The sequence below is a fragment of the Hevea brasiliensis genome, unplaced genomic scaffold (assembly GCF_030052815.1).
Source record: "Hevea brasiliensis isolate MT/VB/25A 57/8 unplaced genomic scaffold, ASM3005281v1 Scaf23, whole genome shotgun sequence".
Taxonomy (NCBI): Eukaryota; Viridiplantae; Streptophyta; class Magnoliopsida; order Malpighiales; family Euphorbiaceae; genus Hevea; species Hevea brasiliensis.
Window position 1 is genome coordinate 265,001 of NW_026614729.1, and position 13,211 is coordinate 278,211.

General features: G+C 43.4%; 1 pseudogene; it reads left to right on the forward strand.

Annotated features, from left to right (window-relative positions):
- Positions 1-9,653: 9,653 nt before the first annotated feature.
- On the forward strand, positions 9,654-12,671 carry LOC131176706 (sucrose synthase-like; annotated as a pseudogene).
- Positions 12,672-13,211: the final 540 nt, after the last annotated feature.

The window sequence follows — 13,211 nt, forward strand, 5'->3', positions numbered from 1 at the left end:
AAGAGATTGAAGAATAAAGAGATATTATCTTATATAGTATAGAAAGAAGCGGAATAGGAGCAGATGGTTCATAGTTCATGTAGCAGTGGATTAGAGCGAGGAGATAGCTGTGATGTGATAGCTGTTGTTGAATCAGTTGCCTTTGGCGTATGTAATAGAATATAAGTTTCAAAAAATCCTATCTGCCTTAAGGAATGAATTTATAGAGATAGAGGAAGAGAAGAAGCTATTTGCGGGAGAAGGGCGGTTTGACTCTATATACGCTATTTTAGTCGCTTCATGACGGATGCGAAAGTCACCTTACGAAACTTTCGTTATTGGGTTAGCCATACACTTTACTTTACATCTTTCTAGCGATTCACATGGCATCATCAAATGATACAAGTATTGGATAAGAATCTACAACGCACTAGAACGCCCTTGTTGACGATCCTTTACTAGTCTAAAGGTAACTCCCTTCGCCGAATAAAGGCTAAAGGTTTCAAAGCTTTCTAGAGGTGCCTATAAGGAAGTGGAAATAAATAGGGTAACCTGATTCCAGCCGTAGTTTATTGGCTGTTAGGTCGGTGAAACTGTCCCTGTAACTAAACTAAAGTAAAGAACTCTTAGCTGTGACCAGTAAGCGAGGAGGATAAGATGTCTGAGTTGATGGCAATGGTTGATACCATATCAGAACCCTGGCTCATTACTGGGGATTCCAATGTGTTTATCTCTTCTGATGAGAGAATCAAAGTGGTGGTGCCCAGGTCCTATCGAACCTAGAAAGATGGACTTACCAGGCCATTAGTTTGACTACGCCCTCTATCCACGCCAAAAAGGTCAAAGCCAGCTCCCGAATTTCTATCAATCGATAGAGTTAAAACCAACCTGATTGTGAGTCGCCCAAGCAACGAAATTATTGCTATCCTGATCGAAAGGCCTTCTTGCGGATTAGATTCAATTAGTATTGGACTATGGTCAGAACCATGAATGGGAAAATGAGTGACCTTTGCACTTTTAGTTGCATCCATTGCATATTAGCCACCACTCTGTCCAATTTTTCGTAAGTGCGTTTGGCTCCCCTTCTATTGTTTGTAAAAGTATAATGACAACCGCCTGCTTTTAGGTCTACCATTTGCATATCCTCCATGAATTTTCTCAGATATTTTTTGATCAACAGGCTAGAACTTCATTAGATTAAACATAAGGAAAGTACACAGTACATTGTAAATTTACAACAAAACCACCTAAAACTAGAACACAAAGCTACCTAACTAGCGATACAAAAGCGGAATTGCAATACAAGCACAAAGTAACTAAAAAAGTGAGATAATGGAATCTGTAGTTCTACTACATCAGCCAGTGTCCCAATGGAAAGAAAGATAATTGGTAAGAGCTTGTTGTGCTAGACGGTGGGCATCATTGACAGCTTGTCTCTGAACCTTCTTGAGTTCAAAGAAATATAAATAAGTAGCAAGTGATTGGATCTCGTGTACCAGCGGCTGTAGATCATACGGAGGATTTTCTCGCCTGAAATCTGCAATGGTTGCTGTCAAGAGCTACTAAGCCAATACCACTCCATAACGCAGATTCTTTCCATGACCCATCCACAATAAGAATGACTAGGGTCTGACATGAGATTGTGGGATCAGATGAGTGAGTCAGATCGGTTGTTGTGAGGTGCATGAGTGAATTGGAGGTTGATTCAAATGAATGTGTAGAATAAAATTCAGATTCAGAGTGGATTGAAGCTTTATGAAACCAAATGGCTGTATCCCAAGCTATTCTGATGATGGAGTGAGGTGAAAATGATTCATTCTGAAAGACAATTTTCTTTCTAGTTGACCATATAACCCAGAGAATTGTAATTAACTCAAAAAAAGAGTTATTAGTAGAGACCTTATGAGACTTGAAACAAGACAACCAGTCTAGCAACCATTGAGAAAAAAGGCACACTGGTCTTTTGATCAAATCTAAGGCAGAGAAAGGAAGCATACCAGATTCAATGAGACCAATAGCAGCGATGGCAGCAGAGCTATAGAAAAAGAAGACACGGGAAGCACAGGCACAAATAAATAGCTACAACGATAGCATAGAAGCTTTAAGAGATGAGGGCCATCCACCGAAGATGGAAGCGGGAAAGACAGGAGCACAAACGAGGTAGCTTATGCTTTTTCATCCTCACTATTTGGTTTATAGTCGAATCTGTAGAATATGAACTCAAAACAGTCTTCTTTGTGGTCCATTCTTATGAGCAGCTCTGGTGCTCAATCTCGGAGTCTTAGGTGTGGGTCGGATCATGATAAAGAAGGTTCGGTGCTTGTCTAATTCCCAAGCGGAAAGTCGTCTACTTGCAAAGTAGATGGGGTGATCAAGCGGCCCTTCTTGCGTCAACATACATCCAATGGCATAGAGTGGATGCGTCAGTATGAACATGAACTCCTTATTCCAATCTGAAAACCGAAGGATTGGGGCTGACAGCAAACACTCATCTGCATGCTTAAAGGCTGAATCCTGTTCCGGTCCCCAACCGTTATACCTTTCTTCTGCAATGATTCCATTCCGGGGTTCCGCGCTTCGCAAAGTGTTTAATGATGCGTCTGTAATAACCTATGTGTCCCAAAAAAGAACGCGCTACGCCCGGCCCCCTTTTCAGTAGATGAGATTAGGATGAAAGGGCTTGCTTTCATTAACATTCAGTGAAGGTGCATAGCTTCTTTGAATGTCCCGCTGATTGACTACTACATCTAGGGACAGGACTGATCCCGAAGAGAGGTCTTTCTTTCTGGTTATGAAATCACTTAGGTTGAAAAGCAAGTCGATGATGCCATAAGTCAAACGGGCGAGTGAGGCGAGAGTCCTTCACTGCACTCACTGGAGAGAAGGGATCATCTCAATCTAGTTGTGAGTTTTGCCCCCTTATTAGTAGCCGAAGTGTAGGCCGGGTAATTAAGGATAAAACTGTTAATATGTGCATCGGAAGACTTTAACATGTTTTATAAGCCTTAGTCGACCTCCGGAGGATGGCAATTTGTTTTCCAACCTGAGATTCTCTTTTTCATTTTCTCCAGTAGAGGAAGGCAATGCTCTCTCTTTATTCTCTTGGGGGACAAGGGAACATCCAGGTACTTTATAGGAAAACTACCATTTTTTATTCCTCTTCAATGATCTGGAATTTCTGCGAGAGCCCTGTTCGAGAGGAAGCACTGGCTCTTATCAGAAATTGACCTTTTGGCCATTACAATCAGCTTCTTACTTGTTTCCAGAAAGATTTTAAGCTTCTTAAGATTCCGTTTATGGCCATTATAAAATACTAGAACATCGTTCGCAAAGAGAAGGTGGGAGAGTGTTGGGCACGATCTCAAAGCATGGTAAGTTGGTATCATTTTGAATGATACCAACTCCTGTAAACCCGGCTTAGTACTTCTTCAGCTAAAATCAACAGGCTAGGTTTGGAACCCTTGTCGCAGCCCTCGAGAAGCTGGAAAGTACCCATGTGGCACACCATCCACAAGCACTCAAAAGTGTTCATTACATAAACATCCATGTATAAAATTCCGCCATTTATCACAAAATTTTCATTACCCCCAACAAAGAAGCCCATTCGATCCAAAAAGATGCTTTTGCCATATCCTGAGTTTCTTTTGACCCCCTCCCTCCTATTTTATTTTTAAGTCTTTCGGTTTAAATACCCTATCACTTAAAGCCACCTCGTGAGCCAAGGAGATCTTCTCTACAATAGTTAGTCCTTTAACAAAAAAAAGCCCCTTGTTCCTTAAAAATGATTCTAGGGAGAATCCAACTCATTCTTCGAGCTAGATATAATTTTTAAGAAAAAGTGACAAAGCTCTCCTTCAAATATCCCATAAATAAAGGTAGGTCGAAATTGGTGAAAATGTGAAGGACTTTCCACTTTCGGAATAAGGGCAATGAAATTTGAATTCAAACTTCACTTAACAGCGCCTTCAGCAAAGAAATTGTGAACCGCCCTGACCGGGTCGTCTTCAATAATCTTCCAACAGACCTGGGAATCCATCAATTTAAAGGATAGAGGAGGGCACTCTAACCAGGCTTTATTTTCACCGCATCATGGATTTCTTTTCGTTATGGCGTGGAAACCTGGGAGAGATTTTCAGCATCAGTGATCATCGTGGGAATAAATCTAAATAGATTAGGCTTCAGGCACCACCCCCCGCTCGGAAACCATGAAAAGCAGAGCCCTTGAAAGTGCTCAGCAGCTTTGGCCCCCACCTGAAACACATCACTAAGGGTAGAGCCATCATCTTTAACAACTTCTTTTGATTTCTTTCTGGATCTTCTAGCTTAAGTTGAGAGATGAATAAATCTGGTCTCTTTCTCTCGCCCTCCTTTAGCCATTTTTTACTGGATTTCTGTTTCCACATCATTTCTGAATGTCGCACACCTGAAATGAAATTCCTCTTCTTAGATCTTTTAAAAATTCGATCACACAAAATATTTATCCATAGTTTGAGGTCCCCCTTAATTCGTTTCAATTTAGAAAGAAACGGTATAACAGGGATCCCCAGGCCAGTTGTTTCAAGAGGTAGACACCACCTCCAAAAAGAGTCGTATTCAAGCCAAAATCTCTCTTTTTAAACGGCCGGAAGGCAGCGCTTTTAAGGCCAATTTTGATCAAGAGTGGGCAATGATCTGATTTGAGTCAGGGGAAGTGCTCCACTCGTATATTAGGAAAGATGGACAACCATTTGCTGTTTGCGAAAACTCTATCTAGTCTTGACCAGATAGAAAGAGTATTATTACACCACGGGAACCCACTTTTAACAAATCCCACATCCATTAAGCCACAATCGTTCACAGCTTAGCTTCATTAAATACCCTCTTCGCTATGCTATGCAAGAGTAGCCCTCCCAGTTTATCTTCCGGTGACAAAACAGCATTAAAATATCTTTTAAGAGGTTTTTTTGGGGAAGAGCAATTAAGTCATTTTCTAAATTCATCCCACGGGTCTCGCCTATCAATAGTTTAACAGCTTGCGTGAACAAAAAGGGGGCGTACCTGAGTATTTTAAGATTTGATCTTAGCATTGGTAGAAATGAATTGAATTGGGCATTGGCTTCAATCATAGACAGGTCAAGGATATCTTCTCTCCAAAAGACCAAGATATTGGCAGTTGATTCATCCGAGATGCTCGACATTCATCCATCCATACGCAATCTCAGCTTCAATTTTGATACATAGTTGGACCTTCTAACCATTGGTTTCAGGATGACAACCAAAGACTAAAGCCAGTCCGAGCAAGATCGTCGAGATGTCTACGCGTGGGGCCATTGCTGACGCCCTTGCATTCCAAACAATTGCAATTGTGGAAATTTTGGAAATAGAGTGGGGTGGGGCTTAGCCCCAAGTTTGGATTGTGCCCTAGTAGTCGCGCTCTTATCTTACCCAGGTGCTGCGTTTGCCTTGTTCGGAGGCTCCGGTTTCAAATCTTTCTCAAAGATAGATGATTGTGGGTCCTGAGAGGAGCTATTGGATTCTTCATCATGATTATTGGAATGAAGAGGCTTTGAGGACCTTCCTTCTAAGGAGAAAGCGCGAACTTGTCTCTGTATGGCAACCACTAAAAGAGGGTTAACCATTGGTTCATATGATTCCGGTCCTGATTGATCCAGTGCATGAACCGTAGAGGTCTTGATTATCAACAAAATTTCTGTAGGATAACCTACCTCTTCCTGCTGTCCCCGTGAGAGAGCTACCGCCGGTATTATAGGCTGCGTTAACCGAAGGCGATTTTACAATAGCTAAATACTCCGATTTTTTAAGAACACGAGCTTGTGGATTATTATATGGTTCAAGCTCTTCGCCCCGAGACCATCTTCAATGGTTTGCATGTCAGCAGCAGCAACATCTGAATCACGAAGGCTAACTTCAATGGTAGCAGCCCTGACTTACTTTAAAGCTTCTGGATTGGTTGGGTCATTAGCATGAAAAAAAAACCGGAGCATTATTTGCAGCTTCAGCCACACCAGCATTCACCTCAGTAGGTGCATTTTGAACAATAGCCGCATTATCAGCAGCAGGCATCGTTTCAGTGGTAGGTGCTGACCGTATTGGTAGCATTGGTTCTTGGAACATAGGCCATTCTCGGTGACGGGTTGACACTAGGTTTTTTTACTCGATTCGCCACTTTGCATTCGTGACGGGCATGACCTTGTCGTCTGCAATGCGTGCAGAACTTAGGTATTCAAAAGAAACAATTTATTGCTAGTGATCCATATAAAGTAGATCCAATCCAAACACGATTTGGGAGGTTTTCCTTGAGAAGACCAACTTCTACACAAACCCTAGCTACGTTGGGGCGTGAGACAAGCTTCGTAGGACCATCAAGGGTCAGGCCAATTCCGAAAGTAGAGACGATAGAAAACAGGCGAAACTCAAAGAAGAAGACAATAGGCAGATGGGGTCGCGATACCCAACCAAATAGGGGCATGCATTGGATTGCCATTGCGGAGACGGAAATCATGGCTCCGGCCCTAAACATCAATCCTTCAATCAACAACTTCTCTTTGTTTTTTAGTGCATATTTTCTTTGTTCGAGAGCTTGATGAAGACGTGCCTTGGATCTAACAGAGTGATCGAAAGATCTCCCTTGGTACGCCAGTTCTTACGAGCGAACTCTCGAACGACAAGTAGAAGAGGGCGGCCTCGGAGGAAACGTCCTACCAAGCAATATCGAGATTTTTCCGCAATAAAAAATTGCCTCAAAATCAAATATATTGCAGACTCGTCGGTCGGTTTAGGACGACCAGCCACAACCGCCGCGTAGTTCTTCGGAGCGATCTCCGTAGGAGCTGCCAACTGGAAGCCACCGAAGCGGTAGAAGACGATGGGGAAGGCTTTATCAAACCTTTCACTCGTCGAAATCCGTTCGCCATTTATTTAATTAAGGTAATCACGAACAGCAAGAAAAGAATCGCAGCAAGCCCTATGTGTCACGAGCAGGCAATGTAATTGTTGAGTTTTGGTGGGGTGGAGGCTTTTGGGGATGCATTATAGCACAGGCCGTGACTACGTTTTCCGTTGGTTGATGCTGCATATCGCACGCTTGTTATATTTGTTTATATAGTTATAACAAACACTAAGTGCCTATCAATTAGTTCAAGAAAGCGGCCGGGTGTACACTATACTTTCATTCAAATCTTAATATTTAACGGAATCGGTATCGAACAAGCTAGGGATTCGCGCCTTGATTGCCCGCGAAAGCCATGCCCTTTAATTGCTTAGAAGAACCGGCCTTATTTAGTAAAAGCCTTTTCTTGCTTGATGCTTTCCTATCTCGTCCCCGTGAATCCACCTATGAGATTGCTTGCACCAGCTTTGGATTAAAGAAGATCGGCCATAGAATCGAAGAAAGGAATGGGGACATAGCGAGAGACTCTCGATTCGCTGCTCTACATTTTGAGAAAGTGGAATAATAAAGGCCGTAGTACCGTACGCCCGTAACAACAACAACAAAGAGGCCGATTTGAGAACGTTTGGAGAGGCTCACGGGGCTAGACCCATCGCAGACCACAAACAAAAGCCTTTACTAAGAAAGGTGGCCTCAGAAAAGCTTGTCAAAGACTTGACCCCCGAAGAGCTGACCCAAGCAAGGGCATTTCGGCAGTTGGTCTGTCAAGACCAGTTGGGGACTTTCCCAAAGCTCCTTTCGACCTCAGCTCCGCAACAAAGACCGATACAAAGAAGGGGACCAGACTGGGGGAGGAGGAGAGGAATATAGTAAATGGATTCATTCACAGATGAGCCCTTGCCTATACCAGAGAGACTTGTGAGAGATAACGAGGCCAGGGGAAGAGACCCATTCTTTATAAGAGAACGGGAATACGGAATGGACCGATACGCTCGTTTTGGACCGACAGATAAAGACAACAGAGCTCCTACAGTAGCGACAGATTCCTCCTCTCTCCTCTTCTGCTTCTTCGATGAACTCGGCTATTGCTGAAAGTTCACTTCAATAATACTGTAAAGACTTTTCGATAAACTAGCATCTCGCATCTCGATTCACTAGCACAGCCCTTCTTCCGCTTGGACCAAGCCTTGAGAGACTGGCTAGGAAAGAAAGAAAGAAAGACTATCATTAAAGGAGGGCAGATGTTACTATACTAAAAGAATGCCCTTTTGAGAACCTTTATCACATACCTAGACCCAGAAGAGAGCAGAGCCTCGGCTCACGTTTTCACTAAAAGAATCAAGCCATTGCGAGCCTTTTCCTCATGGAAGGACCAGACCAACCAAGAGATCGGATTAGATGAAGGGGAGAGAACTACTATTGAAAGACCGCGAACCGCTACTCCTCACTCCTCATGAATAGAATCTTCTACTGAAACAGAATCCACAGCAATCGATGAACTGAGCCCAAGCCCACCTGCTGCTGATGATGAAAATCCTCCCACTGAAAGAAGTGGAATAAGCAAGCAAAGAACCCAACCAATCTCCTTGACCCGGCAAAGAAAGAAAGGAATGAACGGGATTCACACCGGCAACTCCCAAAACCAGATTTGATCACTGAGAGCCCGCAAGAAGGGCAGGAGCTTTTTAAACCGAGGCTGGGGGAGATATTAACACAGAAGTATTTACAGAAATCGGAATGAATAAGCCCATTCCCTAAACGGATAGACAGAGACGACAGAAGTCGACCGATGGAAGTCGAAACTGTCACATTATGACAGCCCAAAAACACGGTATAGATAACATTGGATTCATTCATTCCTATATCTTTGAATCGGTCTCAAGTCTGAGGTCATAGCATCCTTGCTTGAAATAGTTCCTCTCCTCTGGCCCTGGCCTAGTAGCTCAGGTCGGGCATGCCCTTGATTCTATTCTTTCTCGTCCATGAACCCCTGTCTACGAAGCCGGGTACTTGAAAGACTTCTCCCCCCCCCCCCCTCGTGACGCTCCCAAACCGATCGCTATCGTTTTCTTGCTTTCTTGTTGTCTTGAATTTTTATAGAACGGCTTTATATCAGGTATAGTTGGTAGGATGAAGCATTAGTGGATATAGCAAGTGTGCCGGGGATGCGGCTCGGGCGTAGTAGGTCTGGACGCCTAGCATGAAACAGCCTTCTCTGGTATGGTAGCGGCACTATACCTTAGTATAGTATCTCTCTAGCTTCCAGTCTATATAAAACGTAGTTAGCAGAGAGGTAAGTCTGTCTGGCGTTCCCTCGCGTAAAGGGCGACTTTGGCATCGGCTCTCTCTCGTTAGGTAATTACCGAGGCGAAAGCAGCTCTCTCGGAAGTCAGTTTCCCCACCATCTTAGTGGGACTAGTCTAATAAACTTTCACTTGAACTTCCAAGACTCGGATTTTTTTTGTTGTGGTAACGCTCTTCTAGAATTACGTTTAACGTCCCTTTATGGCTTTCCCGATCGGCGCCTCGGGTCGGTAGCCGGGCTCCGGGACATTACTACCACGGCTACTATCGACCCGAGCCCAAAGAAAGAAAAGAACGGACTAAAGCGAGGAGTTCATTGGCCATACATAGTGAAGGGGGATGGGGGTCAACCTCTTTCATGACCCATGGCCCCAGTGTGTCACTTGGTTAGCATTTCTAGAACAAATTGAGTAGGGTTGGTTTTTCTAAATTGAAAATTGGGAGTTGGATGTAGTTTAGAAACTATTTTCTGATGGACGATATGGATTTTTTCGAGATGGTTAACTACTTTTTTAACCGTGAGAGGGAGGTCATTCAGAACCCGCTGGCTCCAGAACCGGCGGAAGTTCCCCACGCCGATCCCATTTTTTTGAGCAAGTTCGGGTGTGAGAAGGGGAAGGGGCGAAGCTGGTATTTATTCGTAAGGGTGGATTTCTCTACATTTCCATTAGCAGAAATAGCTTGCAGTGAAGAGACCACCCACGGACATTGACGTTAACTCGTTCTTTTCATTTACTATACCCATAAGTTTCAACAAGCGTAACTGAATCATACGTGTCAACGACAGAGTGTGAGCGTCCGAGGGTAATTGAAGGACTAAGTCCGAAAGCACTGAATGAGACTCTTGGTAATCGTAGGCTTTAAAGAATACCTGGTCTAAAAGAAAGATTAGGAGCCCTGCCCAAGATGGATAAGCTTCAAGTCTCTTTATATAATAAATTAATGATTTGCCGAGCACTTGGATTAGGAAAAAATTATTCTCTGCCTCATGGGGAACCCACCCACCCCACTAGGATAGGGTCAAAGCTTATTACAATCTTTTCTTTTCATTCCGAAAGTCAATTCAATTAATGTTTTCGCATATCTGCTTTTAAGTCGCAGATGCGCTGTTTTGACAAAATTTCCAATAAAGCTCAACTATCTAAAGTTATAAAAATGGATGCACAGAGAGCAGGTATTTGGCTCTTCTGGAGAGATGACGGAATGAAGATAGACTTAGTATCAAGCAACTTTCAGGCTATCTTGTCTTGTGTTATTATTCCTCTAAAGAGGAATAAGATGTACGGTGTACTTTTGCCCCGTGGGTCCTATCATTTCCTTTTTTTTCCTTCCGCATCTGCTTGAGCGAGCATTCCGCCAAAGGACGAAGGCAAGATAGCCAAATAGACGAGGAAAGGCTCAACTGAATCGATAGTAGTTGTCTACGTCCACTAGAGTGGTGAATGAAAAGCATATTTTTCCTATTGCAAGAGTGCCTGCGGAGGCGCTTGCTTAGATGAGAGTGGAGTTCCTTTACCTCCAACAGCTTTCTTTCCTCTCAACCTCGAAGAGCCCCCACCCCCGCCCTTCTCTATCTCGTATTCGCTATCGAGCGTAAGTGGTCTAAGACCATTTCCGGTCTTTTCTTGTGGTATGGTTTCCATTAGCCTACGAGTCTTCTATTCTCTTCCTAATATCCATTTTGTTTTGTGTTGTAAGCTTTCCAGTGGTCTAAGCCATCTTAGCTTTCCACTCCGTAAGCCGTCTAGCCCTTTTTCCCTTCTTTTTACCGCTACTCTTGAAAAATGGTTTCGCAAGGCACTGAAAGTGAAAGCTGTCCAATCGCTCTAAGCCAGTTGTATCTGGTGACTATTGGTATTCATAACTTCTTTTGCAATTGGTTCGATTTCTTTCCATAAGGGGCTAATCAAAAAAGGACTTTGGTCTTCTTCAAAGCTTGTTAGGATCAAAAAGATGGTAGGTCGGAGCCTAAAGGGGTATTCTTTTTTCCTGTCTTTGTCACGATCAGTAGAAAAGACTGAGCTCCATCTATGCCAACCAAAGCTCATAGAAAGAGTTCAAACTACTTACTAGTAGAGGCGCATGGGAAGGAGAGTCATTCCAACTCTTTCCTATGGTGACAAATTCTATTGGGAGATTCTAACCAAAAGTAGAAAGGTACCCATGGATCAGCTAACGCAGTTCAGATACTAAAGTAATCTCACCAGATTACGTCCCGAGACGATAGGCGACCTACATTTCCTTTGAGGTACAAACCACCGGTTGAACTTCTATTCGTCAGAATAAGTGAGCTCACTTCACAAACCCAAAGCGTCAAACTCACCTCGGTTTAGCAATTACACGTACAGTCCTGGAGTTGCAGAAGGGATATCAGGATCTAGGCAAGTAAAGAACTTGCTTTGCTAATATCACTCTGCATAGGATCACTCGCCTTAAGGCTCTCTCAGAGAAATTCAAAAACAGATTATGGAATGAAATTGATGAGAACTGTCTTGTCAGAAAAGCAAATCTCAGTAGCTCCAGAGATGGATCGCCTACGAAACAGAAAGGGACTATCGCTCTGAAACCCTGCCTGGCAATTCCCTTAGACCCCAAGTCACCACAATACGCTGCTATGCCCGCCCCTACCAGCTCCAAGACTGACTTCGGATTCGGATACTTGGATCGAATATAGGAAAGCGGGGACCAAAGCCCGAGTTCAATCAGTACCGTCGCTGTCAGAAAGGAAAGACTGTCCGACTGTATGAAAGAAGCAATCAAGAGGCAACAGCCGCTTTATAGCGGGAGAATATGATACAGAGATTTTCATTGCCCTTAACTCCTCACATAAAGCAACAAAGGAAATGTCAAGTGTAGCGAGAACATTATCTATGAATATAATCCCGCAAAAGTCAAATAAAGACATTCAGGCGCTCTAGTGTCTAAAAAAAGGTTTTAGGAGTTTTCCTGACAATTAACTGCTGATCTCATTGCCATGATGAATCATACAGATTTCACCATCGCCAGCACCTTTCAGGAAATCGCTGGAAGCAAGGACACTCTTGGACAAGACGAGAGTCACAATGCTTTCACTCTTACTGGGCTCTACCGAGTTGTTCATGGGATTGATGTTTTTGATCCCAAGTGAAACATTTTTTTCACCTGGTGCTGATACCTTCCCCTACACAGAGGAGAACAGGAGGTTGACTTACTTCCATCCTTAGATTGAGGAGCTCCTTTACAGCCATGTTGAGAACAAAGAACACTGATGTGTGCTAAAGGACCGGAGCAAGCCGATCTTCTTCACAATGCAAGGTTGGACCGTGTGAAGAACTTGACTGGACTCGTTGAATGGTATGGCAAGAATGCTCGTCTCCGGGAGCTGGTTCACCTTGTTGTGGTTGGTGGTGATCGGAGGAAGGAGTAGAAAGACTTTTTAGAGCAAGCAGAGATGAATAAGATGTAAGGCCTTATTGATAAAGACAACTTGAATGGTCAGTTCTGGTGGATTTCTTATTGAAAGTGCTATTGAGTTCCCTTGCCCTTGGATGGTGGGCCAGGGAAGAAATGCCATCGGTCAGTCCGAGTGTGAGTCTGTTTCGGTCAAACGGAAGAAAGGCGAGCAAGACAGCGTTAGTGCATTGATGCCCAGAATTCGCTTTGACTGGTATAGAATCAGCTCCTAGTCTTAGTTAGCTCTCCTAGCTGCACATTCATAACTATTATATAAGAGTCTGACATCAGTCAATCTGATTTGCACAAGCATTGAAGGAGGGTTCTGCAATTGAATCAGAATGAAAAGCATTAGCAGGGTTACATTGATTCCTTCACATTCAACAAAAGTTGCATTAGCGCTTCCAGGCAGTGAAAAGGCGGCACTGGTCTTTAACTTCCTTTTTCAAGAAGGGCTTGCCCAACTGTCTCATCTCGTGCAGCAGGAGGTTGAATAGTATATACGAAAGAAGGTCTTGTTAAAAGGCTTCGATCCGTTTAGATGGTTTAGAGAAAATAAGAGGGAGTTTGAACTGTTAAGAGGTGCGTAACGCTCTTTCGAGATGCT